The 24663-nt window shown below is 43.8% G+C and overlaps 1 protein-coding gene across 1 annotated transcript in view; it reads right to left on the minus strand.

Moving 5' to 3' along the window:
* LOC144754462 (uncharacterized) overlaps positions 1-24663 on the minus strand; it is a 92968-nt gene that overhangs the window by 17205 nt on the left and 51100 nt on the right. The gene's annotated exons all lie outside the window — the stretch shown is intronic.

Genomic DNA, 24663 nt, shown 5'->3' on the forward strand with positions numbered 1-24663 from the left:
GTTGCTACCGCTGTGGCTGTGTCAGCCAAGGAATTCCCTGCAACGTGAACGCCATCACGCTGATGACTCAGTGAGTGTGTCACGTGAGTCTTTGGTAGTTCTTTTTGTAAAAGAGCTATTTGTTCCCAGAGCAGTTTCTGCTTGATTGTTGCATCTGTGTCATCTTTGTAACCGTTTTGAATCCATGTCTGCAAATCATTGTTATATGATTTGACGCAGTAATATGAATCTGACACTATAAGTGTCGGGAATTCGCGATCCGCATTATCTAGCGCCATTTTCAATGCTAATATTTCAGTTTGTTGTTCTGAATTAGTTTCTACTGAGTGTGTTTTTGTTAATAGAGGTCTTAGTTTACCTCCGCGCCACACTTCTTTCGTAATCCCACATGTGGGGTTGTATGCTTGTTCTCCCCAAACGGGGGGTTGAGCATGTCCGTCTGTATAAATTACACAGGCGTAATGTCGTAAAGGCAGAATATCGATTGGCAGAGGGAATGTTCTTTCATATTCTAGATTTTTTAATTCCTCTAGTTCTGGATCAAAGTAGTAGTATACTTTGTCCGTTGTGATTGAATTCACCCATTGTATCCATTCCGGATTCAATGTTGTTGTTGGTAAATTACACGGCGTTGTTAATGCCTCAAAGGCTGATTCAGCTGTTCTGACAGTGATTTGTCTACCGTCCGCTTGATCTTTTTCTCTAGCTATTGTGGTTTGAACTGCATGAACAATTTTTTCTTTAATGCTGAATTTCTGTTCAGCTTCTGTGTACAAATGTGATTTGAATGCAATTGGTACCTTTTCTCCCTCATTAGAGGTCAGGTATGTGAATCCGCATCTCCCTGGGATGACTCGGATCACAAGATTGCGTGTGTTATCACGTGTTTCTAATTTTGTTTTAATTAGCATGTCTGTTTGTAAGGATCTCAATATTTCTGTGTGTATTTGAGTCCAATTAGATCTTTTAAAATCTGGTTTTATTAGATCATAAAGAGGTTTGACCCTTTCTGCGTAATTTGCAATGTATGTTCTTCCGAAATTTAGGAAGCCTAGAATTGACTGTAGGTTTTTTAGTGTTCTAGGTGCTTGGAGTACGGCACATTTCTCTAGGAAATTGTCAGCCAGGCTTTTGCCTTCACTTGATAATTCGTATCCTAAGAACAGGACTGTCAGATGGGCAATTCTGGATTTTTTAAAGTTGAATTTGTAACCCTCTGCTGCGAACCCAAGTATTATGGTGTTCACTCTCTTCAAGTGAGTCTCCAAGTCATCATCTGTTAAGTATATGTCGTCGACATATGATAATGCTTCGTCGTCATATATTTGTAGTAATTCTGTTACTCTCGCTGAGAATACTCCCGGGCTAACCGACAGAATTGTTTTTGAGTGCCATTTATTGAGAACGCAGACAAATATCTGCTCTCTGGTGCTATGTTTTGACAAAAGAATCCATTAGAGATGTCTAAGGTTGTTTTGTATTTTTTGCGCACTATGTTATTCATTAGTGCAGCACTATGTGAGTTTTGCACTGCAAAAGTTTTGCAACATGAGTTAAGGTGTCGGTAATCCAAAACTAGACGGTATGAATTGTCTGGTTTGGAGACCGGAAACAAAGGGTTGTTCATTTGTGAGGTGCAAGTTTCAATCACCCCTGGTATTCTAGCTGATCTAGAATTTCTTTTACCTGTTTTTTAGCTTCTTGCTTAATTGGGTACTGCCTTTGTGCAGTAGGTTGTGATTTTAACTGGATTTTGTGAGGAGGAGAGTCCTCATCCCATCCTACGTGATTTTTATATAAAGCAGGAGCTAGAGCTACTGCCCACTTTCTAGCAAGTGTGTATTTTTTATGAATTGGGATGTGATTTGAGAAGGCAGGCATAATTACTTCTTCGCCATGAGGGCACTCCCTGACAAATTCTGGTGGCCAGTCTTTTTCAGCTAGAAGGATGTCATAGCCCTTGGAGAGATTATCCCAAAATAGTCCCCTTATTTTTCTAGTCTTATCTCCCTCTATACGTAATGTTATTTCGTATATTTTGTGAGGTTTGCTAACCCTGGTGTCTGCAGTTTCCACTTGAAGATATTCATTCGTGTCCACTGTCTCCAGATGATTCATAAGGACTTTGCGAGCTATGCTCACTTCTGCTGCGCTGTCTAGCATTGTCTGAGCCCATTCTCCGTTTTTCAGTTGTGTCCTCAGTATTCTCGGCATTGTTAACTACCTTGATACTGGCTACCTTCTTTTTTGGAAATTGTAATTTCTTTTTTAGCTGAGCAGGTTCCTTGTCTTTGGACTTGGCGTGCTCTTCTCTTTGTTCTGATCGTCCTCTTCTTTCCGATTTCTGCGAGGAAGTCTGAAAAGATTGAGAGGGACGTGTATCAATGTCTTGATATCTATCAGGCTTTTTTATATTATCCCTATTTCTAAGGTTATATCTTTTCCCAGAGGGGTCACTCTGGGGTGACCTGTGTCTTTGGGTCGGAGATTTTTCTCTTCGCCTTGGAGACCTGCCTCTGGACTGGAATTTCTTTTCTTTAGGATTGGATTGTTTGTTTCCATCCCAGCTCTTTTTCTGTGATGTTGAATTATTATTAAAAAATATTTTTTCAGGACTTTCAATCAGTTGTGGTTTTACTGGTATTCCACCTAGACTATCTCTACCTAGTTCCTCATAGGATTTTTCTATGATTCTGGCAATTTCAGCTGGTTGGTCTGCTATATCTGTCTCCTTTAACCTCTGGCGGATCGCCACGTTTGCTGCTTCTCCCTTTATGTTGGCTAATAATATAGCTGAGACCTGCTTGAAGTCTTTTAGTAATTTCATACCAAGAGTTAAAGCGGGTTCTGGACCATATTCGTCTTGAATTTGTTTTAGCACATCTGGTATTACCGAAATGGATGGAACACCGTGCGTTTTTGTGTAAATGGAAGCAAAGACTGTACCCCAAGTGTCACAGTCCTCAATGTGTGGTGCGATTCCCATTGGAAGACAGATAGTCAGAATCCTGTGTTTTTCTAACGGGGTGGTGTCAGGAAACACCGCCTCTATTTGGGTTATTTTCTGTGCCAACCAGAATGGTATTTGTTCCCGTTTAGCTGGTACTTTACCTAGGCAGGACTGTATGTTCTGTGGTGTCATTTTATTTGTGTTCCCCTGGTGAGGGGTCAGCTGTGGAATTTTAATTGCTGGCTGAATTGTTGAAGTCCGCATCACATATTGGACTAATTGTCTATGTATTTTTATTAATTGTTTTAGCTGTGTTAACAGCTCTGCTGCAGACATCCCATTGATGTCTGGATGTGGTGTGTATCCGGCTAGGACCGGCCACGTTGCTCCTGGTCTACCTAAGGGACCGAGCCTGGTGATGTGATTATTATGTTTTAGGGCGCCATTAAATAAGAGCAAATGCTCTTGAAATTTAAGTGGTACTTCCACCTCCTCGAAAGGAGTGTACTCTCCAGGAGGTTCCTCTACTTTGTAATAGTGGAAGTACTTTGTTACAGCATTTGCTGCTGGAAAATGTATCCATGAATAGTATACCTCTGTCTGCCGAAATTCATGTGCCTCAATTACGAATACGACTGTACCACCTCTAGGTGTCAGTCCATTTTCTATAAGTTTTAAAGTTATAGATTTCCTTTTAATGACCGGGATGAGTATTATATCCGGGTCTGCGTCTTGCAGTGCAGTATCAGCTGCTGCTATTTCAGCTGCTAATCTGACTGCCTCTCTTTCATCATCACTGTCTGCCATTTTACCGACAGGATGGTTACTTTGTTTGTTTGCAGATCAGGTTTCTTATGGAAACAACGATTAGATGCACAATATTTTGGAACGGTTTATCCTTCAACGTTGACTAAACCAAGAACCATACATAGGAGTTTCCTCCTGCGAGGTTTGGCGGATATTACCTTTTACCCACTCCAGACGTCTTTGGAGTATTATGGGAGAAAGGGGTCTGAGTGAGAAAGCACGACTGAGTTACTTTAAATGTCTTACGTTAGTTTTATCGCCCTTTCCAAACGCGTTGGGCGCCATGTAGTGTAGTTCCTATTATCCCAATAGGCTCTGCGCATTGGAATAATACCTTCAATAGTATAGGCCTAGACCAGACGTTAACTAGGTCTACTACTGTCGATATTAGACTTAAAGTTTTGGGTTTGCCAGCTAGCTCAGAGTTCACTAGAAACTTTCTCGAATGTTCAGGAAGGAATTAACTTCCCTGATTAGACAAGAAGGGATTTAGTTTCTGACAACCATATAACATGACAACTTTGCTCTCCCCTAATCAAGAGTGTATCTCGAGAGTCGTGTGAACAAAAGGCAATTTATTTTACTCAGTCAGTACGTGCATTCTTAGTCTCATCAGATTGTAGAGAAAAGGAAGAGACGGGCGTGTTCAATAAAAGATGTTATTTATTGATCAGTCTCTTTTCTCGTACAAGAGAAATGGATCGATATTATTGCAATACTTATCGTTAAGTAAAGTGCATACATTAAAAGCAGAAGTATAAAATAATACTGTAAAAACATTGATATGGTTTCTAAGCCATATGAAGGTTTAAAATGAATAAAATATATTACATATACATTTGACTAAACGTACTCAACTGGTGTTTCTAGATACGCCTACCCCGTGAACCTGACCTAAGCCTAATACGTGGGCGGGAATAGAAAGTTACAGTTTAAGTTAAGTTTGTTTTTGCCAAGTGACTGACTAAAGAATTCTCTGCGAGGGGTTATTCAGTTCTGTACCTGGAAGTTAGGATGAATGAGGGATGGTATCTCTCTTCTCTGCTCTCGATATTCCAGGCTGCCTGCGAGGGCTACCCGGAAACGCCGGTGCTGGATTTCTCGGCAGGAGAAAGCAGCGCGTCTCGTTCTCAGCGCGTCAGGAAGGCGGGGCTGCGCCAGCGGGGTCTGCTCTGCTCTGGGCTTCGGCAAGTATGGCTGCTCCGTCTCGTCACCACCGCGTGTGTTTGCATAGGGCAATATCGGTAATATTTATACCTTTAAGGTGCCGAGATTGACGTAAGGATGGACATAGATACGTCAATAAGGATGTCATACGACCAGGTCGTTAGCACATTCTTTTGCTGAAGTTCTTGGTGAAATCAAAACAATGGCCGCAGGGTTTTTCCCAGGTTGTCATAGGTTTGATTTGTTATGAGAACTCCGTATGCCTTATCAGGGGCTGGAGGAATATCGCTTGTCTAATTAGATCGCAAGCGTTATGACCTAATCAGATAACACGTTCCTGTGCCGTAGTGTGGCTTCATCAGATAACGGTATCTGCATCATGGGGGTTTGCTGCCTCATGGGCTGACTGCTAGTTAACTTGTTGGTTTGTTAACCAGAATAGGGTCAGGAATAGGGGGATCGATTCAGAACCTATAGGAATACATCACAATAAAAAGTATGAGAAATTAATAGTATATAAAGGGGGTATTATAAGAGAGATGAGTGTGAGGACAGAAATGTTGTAAAAGGTAACCATAATATATCCGACTTAATCACAAATTAAATTCCACTAAAGCAGAAAGGATCATTTAGAATTGTCTTTCCAATATGTTAATATAACTTTAAATGCAACAGCAATAAAAAGATCAAATAAACGATGGGAGTTGGTCAAAATCGGCAGATATAGTACCTAAAAAGATATTGTGAATAACAAATGGAACATCACAGGAAAAAATCTATCAGTATTTTTACCAAATACCTTTCCAAAAGTGATGAACCTTGCTACAATATTAAAGTAAATGTGTCAACGATCCTGCAGAGGAAAGGCAAGACCAACATAACAGTGAAATAGAGTGGTCAATTTTGTGAATAAAGAGGGGAGTGATTACAACTCTGTTAAAAATAAAGTATAAGGATTGGGTCATGTTGCCAGCTTTGGAAGTTTTGAAAATCTTTTGCCACAATCGGTCCCATTGATGAATAGAAAGCAATTGAGACAAGTCTTGTTCACCAGATAATTTGATAGGAGATTTACTCCGAGTACTAGTATGTGACAGTGGCGTAACGAAACTTGAGGGGGCCCCCCTGCAAAGCACATGGAGGGGGCCCCCCACCCCCCGGCGGCCCGGCCCACCACCTACTACTTTGCCCCACCACCCAGAAATCTAGTATATTTTTATTTGAAACCTCAAACATTTAAATGAAATGCCTCTATATTGTCAGAAAAATATATAGAAATCACCATTGTAAGATTCTGCTTTTTGTGGATGATAATGAATCATATCCCTGCACTCTTGACAATGTAATTATTGTTAGCTTATAAAGTGCACTGAAACCTAAACTGTATCCTGGTGCTGAGATAAACGGCAGATTCCAATTACAATTAGATAAGAGTACCAGTTCAGGCATGTTGTTTATAAAGCCAGATTTCTAAGCTTTACTAACACAACCGCTGTGGATCTTCTGCAAAGCTGGGCAACGTGTTCCAATGTTGAACAGCTTGTACTGAGGAGTTGCCTCCCAACTAAATTGCCGAACGCACAGTTCTGGCTGGAATAAAAAACATCAACTTATTTTGTATGTAACACGGGCCCTTACCACGTAGAGCCCAATGGGCCAAATACAAAGATTTGAAACTGACCCGCTTGACAATTAACAACCAATTACGAGAATCCCATCCTAGGGAATCCGAAGGCATCCTCTGCCATTTTAGGGCTGGTTTCGCAGCCACATTCTGAATAAGCTTTAAGCCCTTAAATATGCCTACTGCATATCCTAAGAATAAGAAATTGCCATTATCCATATGGTTCACAATTAATACCTAGACAACCACAGGCCAAGCTTGAGAAGGAAAGAGTGGTTCAGCATCCAAATGCTCCCTAGCTAAGTATGTGCTATGTGAATATACATACACACAAACCTGGCCATACCTAAGCAGTGAAAAGTACCCCACTTGGTTGTTTGAGACATGTCCAGAGATTTACCAAAGTCTCACCTGATCATTATGTCCAGAACAGAGACTGGTCAGTTTCCCAGTTCATTACCACTAACTGGGTCACAGATTTGGGCGCCCGTAACAAAGAAAGTGACCTGCCTGCCTCCCTCTGCCAATCCCAAACTATTACAAATGCCTGTGACTCTCCAACCTGTGCATCCCTGAATAGTTAAGTGTCCTGTAAGCATATAATGTCATCCTCCATTACATAGGGGCCTGTGAGCTCCATATAAGGATAATAAATAAGACTATTAAAGTCTTCAAATTGTGCAACTGCCCTTTTCTGACCAGGTTCAGAGATATGCAGAATTTCATCTGGCAGTCCAGAGATTTGTGAGCTTTTAACTCGGCTATTCTGGAGAGAACTGAACCTCCATTTAGCAACTCTTTACCAGTATCGAGACTTTCAGGTCTCCCAACTGGCCACCCCTTACCACCTGGCAACAAAAAAGTTTCCAACTGGCTATGTGAGAGATGATATGAAATATGTAACTCTTCCACTTGGGCATCCCTAACCTCTTCAGAGTCTAGCAGGTCACCAACTTTGCTGTCCCTAACCAGGGTTAGAGATGCACACACATGCCATGCACTACTTAGGTTCACTGTTCCCATAAAGTGTTGGGTATTGATTAGGAAGCTGTAACTCACCTGCCCATCCGCCTAGCTCATATGTGGGCAGCCATTTAAGTAGGGCCTAAAAATGTGCCAGATTCCTAGAAATAGATATTTGGCCGACACAGGCTCTACGCCACCTTAGCTTATCCACCTGTAAGATTAATGCAGTCCCTTATCTTAAATGTATGTAAGAGATCAAGTGTAACACCAACATCAAGGCTCTGCTTTTTAGCAAAAAGCTGTTGTATTCAGGGACTTCTACTTTCCTTTTAAAGTTTACATACGGATTGAAAACTCTTAGCACTCAAAGTGCTGCTGTTTGCACAAGAAGTCAAACATGACATAAGGTAACTTGGTAGTTCCTTCACCACATCGTGCTACGATAAAGCGGATACCATTATGAAATTAGAGGATATTCAAAAGTAATATAAAAAACATGATTTTTCAATTAACAGTTATGAACAAATGAAAAGATCAACCTCCCAACAGAGGGGTGTTGAGAGGACCTTGATATAGGAATTAAAAGGAACACCAATCCTCAGTAAGCAAAGATAGCACTGAATACCTTGTAAGAACAAGATGAGGCGTGTGACTTGTGGTAGTATAGTGATAACAGCTGGACAGCGATTATCTAGTCTGCCAACCGGTATGTGTTCATTGGCAGTGCTAATAAATACTTCCAGGAGGTGTTCTCCAAAAATGACTGGTGTCAGACCATCTCTTTGACATTAGAAATATTTTCTTTGCGATTTGGATTTTCTAATGGCTGTACAGGCAAGAGATGCCAACCAGTGTCATATTCATTACTGCAGTGCTTATTTGTACTGTCAATGAACTAAAATGTATTAAGTTCAAATAAGAATTGTGCAAACGCTGCAGCACAACCATTACACTTTTCATATGCCAATCGGCTGCCTGCGTGGAAACTGAAGGATTGGAGGCCGACTTTACGTTGCCCTGGCTTCCTCCAAGGATCCCTGCTCAAAATGCTGTGCCAACAAACAAACAATCAGGAGTTTATAGCGTCACTTGAGCCCTCAGCCCTGGCTTAGACCAGATATCATATTTAACTAAAAAGCGCCCCATTGGAGACAGCATTACCTTCGCCTCCAGTCAGCAAACATGCGCTGTGCCCTGTAACTTCACAAGTAAGCCGACACACAACCCTATAAATTAATGTTATCAAGTCAAGAAAAAGTGAAGAAAATTAGGGTCAGATGTAGGTAACTTCTATTTACCGACTCATAAATACCGAATTTTACTGATTCGGTATTTATGAATCGGTAAATATGAAGGGGTGAGATATAGGTAAATTTTGAAATTGATTTACCGAATCGGTAACATTCGGTATTTACCGATTCTGTAATTACCGAATCGGAATTTCCTATTCATTCCTATGGGCTGTGAACCCCATAGGAATCAATGGGAAATACCGATTCGGTATTTACCGAATCGTTAAATACCGAATGTTGCAAGGGTGCAGGGGGTGTCACTTTGACACCCTCTAGCACCCGAAGTAAAGGCATGTGTGACATGTGGCACACATACATGCCCTTAGGGCATGTCTGTGTGTCACATTGCACAGTGTGCATGCACAGATGTGCATGCACACCTGGATTCGGTATTTTACCACACAATAGGATTGTGTGGTAAAATACCGACTCTTAAGGGCCTGTGACACTCTCAGGAGTGTCACCTACATTTGGATTTACCGAATCGGTAAAATTAACGATTCGGTATTTTACAGAATCGGTAAATTTACCGAATCGGTAAATTTACCGATTCTGTAAAATAATGGCCCCTAATGCCAATTCCTAAATACCGGTCGGTAACGGCCGAAATCGGCCGTTACCGGCCGGTATTTGGGCTCCTACATCTGGACCCTAGTGTGGTATCAAAGAGCAATTGTGGACGGCAAGGTATGGGACAGCCTCTGTGCAAGATAATGGAGTAAAACAATGTCTATCAAACGCCATTTTGTGTATATGGTATTGTAGGCTATGTGTCATTACATAATTAATTAAAATTTATAACGAACAATACCCTCTTAATTGTTTTGGCGGCTGCTGCGGGTGCATAATACACTCACCTATTTTACTGCGATTGGTACTTGTGACGGGCAAGATGAAAGAGGATATTCTACAAAAAAAACAGTAACCCAATGTAAAACATTACCAGAACACAAACCAGATACCTGCAGGTTGGTTACACGAAGGGATCCGAAACAGGGGCATTCGTTTTTTTCAGTTTTTATGTTTCAAACCTCTGACTAGTAGTTTGGAAACACCGGGTCTATGGGGTAGCTGCAAAAAATTCCGAAGCCATCTTTTTTAGTATTGAACCTTGAGGTGCTTGATTCCTAGAGACCTATGTAAAAACTCCTTAAGCTTATAGACAGTGTCTGTAACTATTAAAGTAAAAGCGAATTGCAGTTGATACGTGTAAATTTTTGTGGCGATATGTTGAGTGATTCTGTTTTTCAGCTTTGTTATTTGAAAACTCCTACACCACATTTCTGTATGGCAAAGACCCATTATTACATGAAGCAGGCCACAGTGCTGCCGCTGATGTAAATGATGAGAGCAGCCAAACGACAACCTCTGAGACCCTCTTACCCTGTGGAAATTTCACTCACTGTTCCCTTCTTGGCACCTTAGTACCATCTTTTGTTCTGTTCAGTGGCGCTTCAATGCTTGTTCGGCCTTGTATGAGCATAGCGGTTTACGGTTTGTACAACTAAGTTGCTGAGGAGGTGGTGTTTTGCTGCCTGCATAAAAGTGGTAAGTTACGCCTCGTTTCCACGTGGAGGAAGTGGGGAGCGTTACTGCTCAGGTGAGTTTCGGGCACAGATTTCGTAGCTGTGCAGGCAGCAGAGAAGGCACTGGCACATCTTTTATTCTCTGCATTTTCGTTTAATTTTGTTTTGTTAATTTTTTGACAACTGTATTTTCTTCACACATATGTGCACAATTTCACCTCTAATACGTGGCCATTGCTCTGTGCGCTCTGCAGAGAGGCCAACTATTGGATGATCATGTACTCTGAACACCGTTTTGACATAGTGGCATGCACTCTAAGAAGCTTGTGGAGCTTTAACCACCATTTACAGAGCTCTCAGTCATGGCCAGTTAAAAACACCTGGAAAGGACTCACTTCAAAGTAAGCACTAAACAAGTGTATTAGGACTCATGAAAAAAAATATGGAAACACAGCATCCTGCAAATACCGAACACTTTTAGGGAATGCAATATTAAATAAAACTTGTGAACTGTAAATAGAAATTAAATAGCTGACATAGATTACCTAAAACGTTTTTGTATTCATTATTTATAAACCGAGCAGTGTTTTTGCCATTACAACTAACATAGGGGACCTGTTTCAATGTCCGTTTTGAAGTATTACCGGTCCTCTTAAAGACCTGACCTCACCTGAAAGTATTGTCAAAATCTAGAGCATCAGCACATGATATGCTGTGACTAACGTGTGGCTAGCAGATGCACAGAGCCATATGGCAAACATTTTTTATTCACATTTTAAGGCACTGTAGCTCTGTCCTGCCGAAAAATATAAGTGACAAAGTGAGCCTGAGATGTTTGAGCAAATCTGAATTAATGCATGATACGCGATAAAGAATATCCCTGCCTGCAAACCTTGGAAAGTTGAACAAAATATGTCTTGGATAGGCCGGCACTGTCTAGACAAACTTTTGTGAAGGTGGAGGGATCAGCATTTGGAACTTTCTAAACCTAGAGTTTTTTTCGCTTCCCAAATGCATTTTGCTATTTGGGGTCTTGGCAAGATTTAAAAATTATTTCAAATCATGCACGATTCTTAATTATTAAATTTCGTCCAATACACACTCCCTTCTGTTCCACAGCAGCACTTTAAAGACGGTTAACATTGTGAGGCCTACAAATCACCTTCATGTTTCAAACCTTACCTCACTGAAGCATGAAGTTACTGCAGAAGCGCAGTGAGTTCCTGGAGAGTGGCGCGCACTGCTGCTGAAGCTAACTGCTGATGACGCAATGAAAATATCCGGAGCCTCTTTCGAACCCTGCCCCTTTCACATTTCGTCACAGGGAGGGGTGGGGTCTGTAAATCTCGCTGATCACACCCTACCCTGTAACGAGATGGGAACACCATGCAGTGTACCTGGTTGACAGACAGCCTCGGGAAGTACAGGGCTTAAGACCTAAAACTGTGTTTAATTAGCGAGGAGGCTGCACCATCGTAGAAGGTGGGGGATGTAGTCTGGCAGGCTTTAGAGGGCCGGTGTTGAAGAAAGGGAAGCCCCGCAAATGATGAGACAGCAGCGAATGTGGCTGTAAAAAAGGGCCTGATTGCTTCAATAAGTGAAAATGCAATTCGCATCGGCGGTGAATATAACAAATAAAAAAAATGACAGCAGGAAATAAGAAGAAACGAACTGCCACTGTAAGAGGCCTGTCCGGGCCCACGCACCTTTTAATGAATGAAGAGGCTCAGAAGGCATCTGAAGCCCTGGGCCCCAGCCGTGCGACAGTGCATGCACACCATGTAATTAATGAAGAGCCTCTGAGGCCCGGCCGGGGCCCGTGCGTGCCATGTGCATCATTTAATTTATTAAGTGCTGGGCGCCCGGCGCACCATTTCACTTCATGATGAAGAGAAGGGGCCCTTGGAGCGAGGGGGGCCCCCCGCAACGCGAGTCTGCGTTACACCCCTGGTATGTGAGGATAAGGTTTTATATACAAGCATTGGAAATGCAATAGGTCTCGCAGCATTAGAGTTAGTGCTTTCAGAATTGTTTATGGGTTTTTTTTGTAAATCTTTAGCATTTTTGTTTCCTGTAGGCAATGCTAAAGAATTACAAAGAAAAAAAGCCATAAACAAATGTAAAAGCTCTAACTCAAATGCTCCGAGACCTATTGCACTGTTCACAGAAACCCCTCCTGAGGCGAAAAGCCGGGAGCCTTTTACCGAATTTTAAAAATATTGATTGTTTCAATTTGATGTGTTTTTAACTTCACTCACCCTTGGGCACTTGTATTCACTCTTCAAACTTCCCGCTCGGCTGACTGTTAGCTGCCGCGGGCGAGTGGTGATTACACCTCCTGACGCCATCTCTGACGCCTAGTGGACACGCCCACTCGCGCAGGCCACGCCCCCTCCCTTGCCTACAAAAGCGCGCGCTGACCGAGAGCGCTGCACTTCACAGAAACCCCTCCTGAGGCGGAAAGCCGGGAGCCTTTTACCGAATTTTAAAAATATTGATTGTTTCAATTTGATGTGTTTTTAACTTCACTCACCCTTGGGCACTTGTATTCACTCTTCAAACTTCCCGCTCGGCTGACTGTTAGCTGCCGCGGGCGAGTGGTGATTACACCTCCTGACGCCATCTCTGACGCCTAGTGGACACGCCCACTCGCGCAGGCCACGCCCCCTCCCTTGCCTACAAAAGCGCGCGCTGACCGAGAGCGCTGCACTTCACAGAAACCCCTCCTGAGGCGAAAAGCCGGGAGCCTTTTACCGAATTTTAAAAATATTGATTGTTTCAATTTGATGTGTTTTTAACTTCACTCACCCTTGGGCACTTGTATTCACTCTTCAAACTTCCCGCTCGGCTGACTGTTAGCTGCCGCGGGCGAGTGGTGATTACACCTCCTGACGCCATCTCTGACGCCTAGTGGACACGCCCACTCGCGCAGGCCACGCCCCCTCCCTTGCCTACAAAAGCGCGCGCTGACCGAGAGCGCTGCACTTCACAGAAACCCCTCCTGAGGCGAAAAGCCGGGAGCCTTTTACCGAATTTTAAAAATATTGATTGTTTCAATTTGATGTGTTTTTAACTTCACTCACCCTTGGGCACTTGTATTCACTCTTCAAACTTCCCGCTCGGCTGACTGTTAGCTGCCGCGGGCGAGTGGTGATTACACCTCCTGACGCCATCTCTGACGCCTAGTGGACACGCCCACTCGCGCAGGCCACGCCCCCTACCCCCCTTCTGACTTTTACTCCATAAATCATGCTCACTCACCGGACGCGCAGCGGACGAGCGCAGCGGGCGCGACGATTGCGCGCCGAAGGCGCGCATAAGGCAAGCTCGTCTGCGCTCGTCCGCGCACGGCCGGGCCCAGGGGCCACGTCCCCCGGTCAGAATGTGGGAAACGGATGGGTCTACAGTTCAAGCCTATTACACCAGCTGCGCCCACCAATACTAACTAAATGTGGCCACCCCAGTGACCCACTGGATATCCCCAGTCACTGCCCACACTGCAAAGTTAAGCTTGTCCCCACTATCATCGCCAGACTTGAGGTGAAAACCTACTCTATGTTTCTGCTTAACTGCAGATCTCTAGTGAAGCACCGTTTAGAAATATCTTTGCTCCTAGATGAATACATGCCTGATGTAATCTTTCTCACTGAGACCTGGCTCAACCAGGATTCTCAGCCGGATCTGGCACAGGCTGTCATTCCAGGATACCAGATAGCACGGGCCGACCGACCACACGGCAGAGGCGGTGGCCTCGCAATCATTTACAAAGAGAGCTATGTCTGCCGCTGTTTGACGGAGAGAATTGAGGATTGCGAAAGTCTCCCCTTTGTGATCGAGTTCTCTGCTAATTCCAGCTTCTCTGGCACTCTCATCTATCGCCCTCCGGGACCCATCGGACAATTTGACACCTCTCTTCTGTCGATGGTCTCTCAATCGGTAATTTCCCCCTCAAATTTTACTCTGCTTGGAGATTTTAATGTCCACTTCGACTGCTTATCAGAACACACGGCACGAGAAATGTTGTCTAGTTTAGCCGCCATTCAACTGGAACAACTAGTCCCCTCTCCTACGCATGAAAAAGGTCACCTCCTAGACCCCATCTTCAGTAACTGTAACCAACTTAAAGTGGGCAACATTAGTAGCCTACCATGGTCAGATCATTTCCTGATAGCTTTCACCTGGACCACAAGCAAACCCCCTCCATCTCTATTCACATCTCGGAAAACCCGCAATTGGTCCAAAATCTCCGTAGATGACTGGACCAAGGCTCTAAACACCACTCGTCCTTCACTCTCCCAGGACCCAATGGTAAATAATAAACAATATAACGACTGGATCACGGCATCCCTTGATCAAGTCCTCCCTACCTACCCATCTGGGTCAAAGAGACAAAGCAAATCTGCACCTTGGTATACAGAAGACCTCAGAGAGAAAAAACGCGTCTGTAAGAGACTAGAAAGGAAGTGGCGCATGACGTACAACCCTGTCGACAAAACCATCTACAGGGACGCGATCAGGAACTACAAATTAGCAATAAAAACCTCACAAGCAGCATATTATAATAACAAAATCACAATGGCAAAATCCAAACCGAAGGAAATATACCAGATAGTGAGCTCCCTCATAAAACCACCCCCGCCCGCCGCAGAAAACAGCTGCTCCCCCTCTAAATGCAATGAGTTGGCTGACTTCTTTTTTAACAAAGTAAATAAAATCTACCTCTCCTTCCCTGAACCAGCTGCTGAAGTTTCCACCCGCCATTCCGACTTAGCCTCGGATACGGCTACTCTCTCTTATAATAAGCTAGAATCCTTTCCACTGCTGAACCTGGAAACGCTGGAACCTTTGGTACAGCAAATTAAATCAGGCTCACCATGTGACCCGGCCCCCCCGGGCTCGTTGAGGCTGGCTAATAAGACCATCTCTCCCACTTTGGTGGAGTTGCTGAACTCCTCCATCCTCAGCGGGACGGTACCAACGACATGGAAGCAGGCGATGGTACGGGCCTTGCTAAAAAAACCCGCCCTCGACCCAGCCAACCCCAGCAACTATCGCCCAATCTCCCTGCTCCCATGGGCGTCAAAAATCCTGGAGAAACACATTAACACTATCCTAACAAAATTTCTTGAGGAAAACCATCTCCTCGACGTTTCCCAGACGGGCTTCCGCCCAAAACATGGGACGGAGACTGCTCTACTGGCAGTGACCGAGGAAGCGAGACGGATCTTGGATCGAGGGGGGTCAGTGGCAGTGATCCTCCTCGACCTAAGTGCCGCTTTTGACACGGTACATCATACTATTCTGATGAACCGTCTCGCCGACCTGGGAGTGTCCGGAGAAGCCCTGGCGTGGTTCAAGTCCTTTCTGTCAGATAGAACCTTCCAGGTCTTTGACGGCACTTCCGTCTCATCAAGCAGGCCTCTGGGATGTGGAGTCCCTCAGGGCTCTTCACTGAGCCCCACGCTCTTCAATGTGTACATGAGGCCGCTGGCTGGGATTGTTCGTCCGCATGGCATTGACATCATTTCCTATGCGGACGACACCCAGCTGGTGGTCTCCCTTGTACAGAAGAGCGGCCTCCAATCGCCGCCCAATCTATCGGCCTGCCTGGAGGAAGTGAGGACTTGGATGATGGACTCCTGCTTGAAGCTCAACGACGACAAAACCGAGCTCATGCTCCTAGGCCCGGCAGCCCCCTCCACTCTAGAGCTGCTATGGCCAGCAAGCATGGGGGCGGCTCCTGCCCCCAGCGACAACATCAAAAGCCTGGGGGTATGGTTAGATAAGTCGTTGAGCTTCAATACCCAGGCCACAAAGGTGGCAGCCACCTGTTTTGGCCTCCTTAGGGTAATCAAGAAAATCCTTCCCCTTCTCCCGATGGAGGCCAGGCAGATAATCATACAGGGCCTCGTCCAATCCCGCCTGGATTTTAATAATGCATTATACCTTGGAGCACCGGACTACACCCTACAGAAACTTCAGCGCGCCCAAAACTGTGCTGCTCGTACGCTACTTGGAGTCCCACGCAGGACCTCAATAACTGCTGGCCTAAAAGCACTGCATTGGCTACCTGTTAGAAGCAGAGTTAAATTCAAGGCCCTGTGCATTGCCCACCAGGCTTTCTGGAAAATGGGCCCAGTAATTAACACCTCCCTCATCTCCCCATACCTGCCCAACAAGGAGCTTCGATCCTCCTCTGCTTTTTTGGCCAAAGTCCCTAAAACTTCCAGAGCCAGATCAGGGGGACGTTCCTTTTCCCTCAATGTGTCGAAACTGTGGAACTCCCTCCCCCTCCACATGAGAAGCAACCCTAACCTCACGTGGTTCCGGAAACAACTCAAAACCCTCCTCTTCCAGTAACCTAGAGCTTCTTGTTTCTAGAGGGCTTTTCTGAGAGTCATAGCGCCTGGACGCCTGAGGGCAATTGTAGCGCTTTATAAATGTTATTTTCATTTCATTTCATTTCACTAAAGACCACCACTTCAGTAAACACCGCTGATCAGTTCAGGGATTGAAAGTGTTAAGTAATGGCTGGACAATACAATACAATACAATACAATATTGCCAAATAAGCAAGTAGTGCCATTTAAATACAGTCAAAGTGAAACGAAAACATAATTACCAATTTGTTCTATAACAGTAACACCTAACATTTAAGGCACAGAGAATGTGGCAGCAAGTCGTTTAAAACAATCAAGTTTAAATGTTCATGCCTTCCAACGTTTGATAAGACTATAAGAGTCATTTGGAGGAAAACAATCAGGCTTTACTATCCTCATTACCTTGCAACAGAAGAAAGGGAAGACATTTTGAGTAGTGAATAGTTGAACTAACATCCTTTTTGCCTCAAAAAGTAAGGTGTGTTGGCAGGCATCCATATAATCAAACTAGGAAGGATGAATCTATGACGTTTGCCGCTCCGTGATCGAACGTGTGGCCTACAAATATTTTGCTTCCCAACTTAGTGTTGACTCATCCCACTTCCTGTCGTCAAGACACCACGCCTTACCACTAATGAGATTTAATTTAGCAACAAATGTGTTCTTGGGGTTGTAGACACGAGTGCGTGCCTCTGCTAAACCAATAGGATACGAAACCTGTGAACAATAATTTGTTATAGTAATTGCCAGGAATGGAAACACAGTGTCCTATAATTACGACACTATGGGGCGAGGAGTAACCACTCTAGAAAATAATCCCCCAGTCTATACCGATGCATATTTTTTTCCGCAGATGAGGTTGAGACACTGCCTAGAACACATTTGGAACATGGCGTACTAACTAACTTCAAATCCCAGCTTCGGCTCAATATCCTGCGAATCTGGGGACATATCACTAAAGCACTTGTTACGAGGTTCTCACTACCACCGAGATGCAGTAATCAATCGAGCCACTGTAATGATGGCAGCAGCCTACCTGTACCGAAAGAGACCGTAACGTGGCTCTGCCTTAAAGAGCTGTAATGCGCCAGGGTCAGGCTCGCACCACGAAAACGATAGAAAATAACTATTCTCCGATTAGAAGCCTCACTGCCTTACGTTGTGACGCTTTTTGAAGATATTCCTATTAATAATGAATCAAAGGAGGCATTTATTAGAATATACAAAAAGAGAAGAAAATCGAGCCACTGTAATGATGGCAGCAGCCTACCTGTACCGAAAGAGACCGTAACGTGGCTCTGCCTTAAAGAGCTGTAATGCGCCAGGGTCAGGCTCGCACCACGAAAACGATAGAAAATAACTATTCTCCGATTAGAAGCCTCACTGCCTTACGTTGTGACGCTTTTTGAAGATATTCCTATTAATAATGAATCAAAGGAGGCATTTATTAGAATATACAAAAAGAGAAGACAAGAGCTGGATGCAACAGGATTTGCATGTGTGCTTCCTCGGCAGTCTCCTCCCCCCACCCCATTGATGGTTTGTGAATGGCGAAGAATTTGCACACAGGCTCAGGTTGCAGCGCTTCTTGGTCAGAGCGGGGAGCAAAGGGTTAGATGAGTCCAGCCACTGCCTGTCATTTCCTGAGCACGCCGGCTATAGCCACGCCTCCGTAATAACATTAACGATTTGATAAAAAGCTGTGCAAATCCTATTTTATCCTCCGTTCTCCAAAACAGAATGAAGCAAGACATTAAGTGGAGAAGTGTGGCTCACTGGTTAGAGGAGGCAGACCTGGAAGCAGAGGTCAGCCCGGGACCAGGGTTCAATTCCCGGCTCGGCGGGGTCTTGAGTCCTAAAATGTCCATGGACTCGACAATTCTCGCTCCGGTGCCTACTCGATTCACGGGTTCACACTCTGCGACTCTGGGCAATAGCTTGCTTAATCTCCACAACGGCCCCTCGCGGCGGGATGCCTGGCTTTCACCTTGCGGATACCCTGCCGGGGTTATCTCACAGGGGAATACCAGGACGGGTTCCCTAAGCAAGCGCTTAGAAACCGCTTGGTGATTTGCGCTATATAAATTCCTGTACATTTACATTCCTGTAAGAAGGAAGCTTCGTCGTGTTTTAGATTCTTAAATAGGCACTGCTGGTTCGCCTCAAGACCAAGATTTAGTATTTTTGATGCTGCCGCTTTTATCCGTCTTCTGCCAGTCTAGCACCTTTAGTTTTGATGTGGACAATACGTGAAAGTTTAATAATTTGCCTTCACCGGGCTTGAACACTAAATACTAGCATCATTTGCTCACGCAAAATAAAAATAAAAGGCTGCTGTTTTAGGCTTTGTTGTCTTTACCTATGCTGCGTAGTTTAAACAGATAATCTACAGTGTGTTGTAAAAGCGCACGGGCTTTGTGGGGGTATTGGTGACCAGCCTTCTGGTATTTTAGAGGAGGGTCAGTTCGTCTTCATCAGTGGTAAAGTGTGTTTATAGCAAGTGCTATTAAAGATGTAAACACTGAGTACAGGATCCACGTTTATGCAAACAGACGACACTTTCTTATGTGCCGGACCCGAAAAAAAAGCCCCGGAGACCACCCATGTCCCTGTACATTGGATCCGAGTACATTGGCGTAGTAAGTGGGGTGCGGTTTGGTCGCCAGTCAGTGAGGATGGAGGGGCTAATTGGGGAGAGGGACTGAGGTTTCAGTGGGGCGGAGTTGGGCTCGCAGTTTGGATGGGTGAGGGAGGTGGGGGGTAGCATGGCTCGGGAGGAGGCGGAAAGGGGATGGGTACTGGAGGGGGGATGGGGGGGTGGCGTCCTGGGATCCGGGCTTTCAATGGAGGTGGAGGAATGGGGGGGCTGTCGGCGGTGCGCGGGAGGAGGGGGGTGCTTGCAGGAGAGACATTACATTAAGGGGGTGGTCGCAGCAGGGGCCTTTCATCCTTCTGAGGCTGTTTGGGTTGGGGTGCAGTTCGGAGGGCGATGGGAGGACAGGGCGGGGGTCGGGCACGGTCTGTTCCAGAGTGGGACCACCAAAAACAAGGGTGTTAAACGATGGAGAAGATAGCGGCCAAGCAGCTGTGAAAAAATATATTAGCAGGAAACTCGTTTGATGTCCGACCTAAATAATACATTACGACGGGTAAAGAGAAGTCTGTGTGACCCCGAGGGAAGCAGTGCGATTCGAGTCACACGCAGATCTGCAGGAAATTAATGTGCGTAGGGAAGGTGCCAAATAGAGGGATAACAAGACGGAGGGAAGAGAGGGGAGAGGGGAGGGGGGAGGGGGGAGGAGAAATGCGACACGGCGGGAAGGGGCAGGCAGGATGACTCAGGGGAGGGGGCGGAGCGGGGCAGAGCGGCATGTGGGTGTGAACAAGCCGGGCCTTTGAAGTGAAGCTAAGCTTCACTTCAAAGGTGTCGGAGGAATGCGGGCGGCTGTGCACGCGCTTTTAAGCTCAATGCACATGCGCATTGAGCTTAAAAGTCACGGGCACTGCAAGGAATCGCCACGATTCCTTGCAAGTTAGATAAAGTGTGGATGAGCCCCTATAGTCTCGCTTGCTCGATGCGCATGCGCATCGACAGGCGAGACCTAATAAAAGAAGCGCTGGGAATTGGGTCATGGGGAATTTGAAATAGTGGTGAACTTGGCGGAAACAAAATAGGACTAGGGTTGGAGTTAACAATTTGCAAAAAGTTTTGGAGAACAGGTGACAATTTGTTATATTGCTGAATGTAGGAGTCAGGAAGGTTACATTTCTCTAGTAGTTGGGAGAAGGGCAAGATCGAATTGTTAACTATCAATTGATGTACATAGAGAATGCCCTTTTCTTTCCAGTGTTTGTAGTAAAAGGATTTGTGACGGAATTCAAAGTGCATAATAAACCATATTGAAGAGGATAACATTTTTTGCTAGGGGTCAGATTCTTTGAAAAAAAGTATATGTATTAGATGGGGAGAATGAGTTAAGCTAGGATATTTGGAAATTAATGTGCAATTGGTCATGAACATAATGTCCTGAAAAGAAAAGTCATGTAATAATGATCGTTCAACAACAACCCATGCTGGCATAGGTAAAGCTTGGTAATCTTTAGACATGGCATAAAATTGATTAATCAAATTGTGGTACAATTTGAAATCAGGAAATCGAACACCTCCCTCTGATTTAGGACGAGTTAATTTAGATATGGTAATAACAGCACATTTATTGTTCCTTAAAAATTTGGTACAGATAGAATTAATCTGGGAGAAATAATGATTAGGAATTTTAAAAGGTAACATTGAGAGTATGAAAAGCACCTGGGGAACAATAATCATTTTAATCGTATCAGTTTACCCCACCAAGACAAAAATAATGGGGACCAGGAAGACAGCAAATTAGTAGGTTTGAGTTTTAAGGCAGAAAAATTATGGGCTGAAGTGTCAGAAATGTATATATATATATATGTATATATATATACATATATATATATATATATATATATATATATATATGTTGCCACCAATACGTTCTTTAGAGGGCGCACGCTATATCACGGTCGGTGCCAGACAGCAGGGATGAACGTATCCCCACAGACAATCTTCCACCAAGCAATGATTATTGTCTGCACACGTCCAAATGCTTTTTATAAGGGTTTTATTCAAGAGACTCACAAAGCCCCATTCACCTACGCGTTTTGACCGCAGGTCTTGATCACAGTGTTTACCACTAGTCCATTTTCTCTTTTCAATTTTTATACTGTTTCTCCCAATCAGCCCATAATGAAGCATCTTGGGAGATGTAGTTTTTTAAGCAATATGACACAAATTAACATATAGAATTACTATAAGATTCACATTATCATCTTAATAATTATACTTTCTCTCAAAGGTGTAAAAGGAAAGTAGGAAAATCATAGGAGGAGTTTGTACAAAAGTCTGTAATCAAAAGGGGAAAAAGAAAAAACAAAAATAATTATTTTTTCCCTATCCTTTTTCTAACCTCAAAGTGGGTAGGCCGACATAAGTGGAATATTTATCAAAAGTTGAATATATAATACCAATAAATTACATGTTGCATTCACAGGCTAAGTGCCATAAATCACCTCCTAATGAATAGTCCCACATTTCGTTGGTTGATATACTGGGCTCAGTGCCCTTCGTAACAATATTGAGAATGAAAAAATAATGAATTATGAAGAAAGATTGTTTGCAGAAAGAGTTTTCAATTAAAGTATAACACTTCAAATACAGATCTCTCACATCTGATTGTAGTCCCCAATAGTCTATTCAAAGTTATTAAAGATGAACATACATCTCATCATCCATGTTCAAACCTCTCGGTGCCTTAGTTTGGAACCGTATGATTAGACGCGACTCCAATCTTCTTAATTGCAATTTGCGATTGCCTCCTCTTTCATTGGGGAGTATCGTTGCTATCCCACTGTAGCGTATGTCTTTCCAGGTTTTTCCAGTGTGCATTGACCTATGCTTAGCTATGGCGTAGGACATGTCCCCATTTTGGATTGCACGGATGTGCTCCAAAATTCTTTTATGCAAAGGACAGGTCATCATCCCGATATAATTCTTACCACATGCACATGTAAGAATGTAAACTACATATGTGGTCTTACAGGTTATTGTCTGTTCTATGTTAAATCTTTTTCCTTGTGGATCCTTTAAAAATTTCAGGGATGAACCTACAGTGCATGCTTTCCACACTAAACATTTAGTGAAGCCTTTTTGTTGCGAGGTCAACCAATCATTTTTCTTCTTCAACTTGAAATGACTATTCACTAGTCTATCTTGCAATGAAGGTGGTTTTCTGAAGGTGACCAAGGGACGTTCACTCATTTGGTCACCAATGTCAGGGTCCTTTTTGATGATGTCCCAATATTTGTTGAGAATCCTTCTTATGTTCTGACTCTCTTTACTGTACGTCATAATCATTCTGATGGGTTCCGTTTTAGATGATGATTTCAGTTGTTTATCAATCAGAGTTTGTGTTCTACTGAGTTGTCTAGCTTTTAGTTCTCCTTTTTTGACATCTGCATAATTATATCCTCGTTTCAGGAATCTTTTAGTTGTCTCCTTGTATTTTTGATTCATTTCATCTGGATTCGAACAATTCCTTTTCATACGTACAAATTCACCGTACGGTATACTCTTTTTTAGGGTCGTGGGATGAAAGCTTTCACCATGTAAAACACTGTTAGTGGCAGTGCTTTTTCTATGAACAGTTGTTTCCAGTTGCCCATTTTCTATGTATACCTTAGTATCTAGGAACACTACTTCTTTTTCATTGATGACCGATGTAAATTTTAATCCCAGTTCATTGGTGTTCAATTCGGTTAGATATTCATTGAATTCGTTTTCTGTGCCGTTCCAGATCAGGAACAGATCGTCTATAAAACGTAGACAAATTATTATTTTTGATGTAAAGCGTTCATTTTCTTCTTTCCAGGCTATTGTTTTTTCCCAGTAGCCCATTGCTAGATTAGCGTAGCTAGGAGAAAATGTCACGCCCATGGCAGTTCCACATTTTTGGATGTAGTACGTTTTATTAAAAAGAAAGACATTGTTGTTGAGACATAATTCAGTCATTTCTTTGATCATTTGCCAATGTTGGAACTCTTCCAATGGTTTCTGTTTAAGGAAGTAGTCCATGGCAGTCAGTCCCATTTCATGTGTTATTGATGTATACAAGGAGACTACATCGATGGTGGCTAGTTTGTATTCATCAACCCAGGCAATGTTCATCAAATTCCGCAGGAAGTCTCCTGTATCTTTGAGATATGATGTTAGTGTGGGGACAATTGGTTCCAGGAAAGAATCAACATAGATGGAAAGATTCTCATACAATGAACCACAACTTGCTATTATGGGTCTGCCCGGAGGTTTCTTTAAAGTTTTGTGTACTTTTGGTAAAAAGTACATAGTGGGCATCACAGGATCTTCATTAGTCAAGAATTGCACTTCCTGACTTGTCAGGAGCCCCTTGTTTTCCCATTTGGTCAACTTGAGATTTAGTTCAGCTATTAATTCATTAATAGGATTTTTTTTCAATTTCTCATAGTTCTTAATTTCAGTTAGTTGACGCATATATATACATTTTATTTTTCAATTTATACATCATAAACAATAACACACAACTGGCATCAAATCAGCGTATGTAAGCAGATCGACGGCCTCATCAGCGGCACTTAGGACTACAGGCGGCATCAGGTAGGGAACGGACACATGGGGAAGACATACAATAGCATACAATGAATGCACCGCGAGGACGGAGCCAGGCACGGCGCTGATGCAGGTAGCAAACAACACCAGGGTCCACCCCCTCGCCCCCCGCCAGATCCAGGCCCAACAGGCGTACCCAACCCACTGCCCCCACTGTCAGTTGTACCGTGTGCGGAGAGCTCATCTTCTGCCAGCTCCAACGCACACATGACGCGTCAGGCCATTAAGTCGTCCTGCAGCTTCTCATCCCTCTGAGTGAGTTGCATGTGAGTTTCCTCAGCCAGGGACCACTCTCGTACATCTCTGAGCCAAGTGGGCACCTCCAGGGCCCTCTGCCCCATCCAAGTTATTGCCACCCTGGACCGATTAGGAGTCAATAACGAAACCCATAAACTCAAATTCTGCAAGGAGAGGAGGGCACCTGGGAATAGACCGAAAACCCTGTTTTATAAAATGAAAGATGCGACTAACTGGTGGTTAAAGCCCCTTCAATCTTCTCGAGAAGAAAACTTGGACAATATGTATTTAGAACAATACCTTGAAGCGCTCCCTTTTCATACACAAAAGTAGTTACGGCAACATGCAAGTTTAACCCTGGAACGAGCCCTAGAGATGGCCACTACATTTGCTCGTGGTCAGTCCCGCACGGCCCTATCAGACTTTGAAAAATCAAAAAAGCCCATACTGTCTACTGGACATAAGTTTGAAAAGAAACCCTGTAAAATA

Source organism: Lissotriton helveticus, chromosome 1_1 (assembly GCF_964261635.1).
Source record: "Lissotriton helveticus chromosome 1_1, aLisHel1.1, whole genome shotgun sequence".
NCBI classification, from domain to species: domain Eukaryota; kingdom Metazoa; phylum Chordata; class Amphibia; order Caudata; family Salamandridae; genus Lissotriton; species Lissotriton helveticus.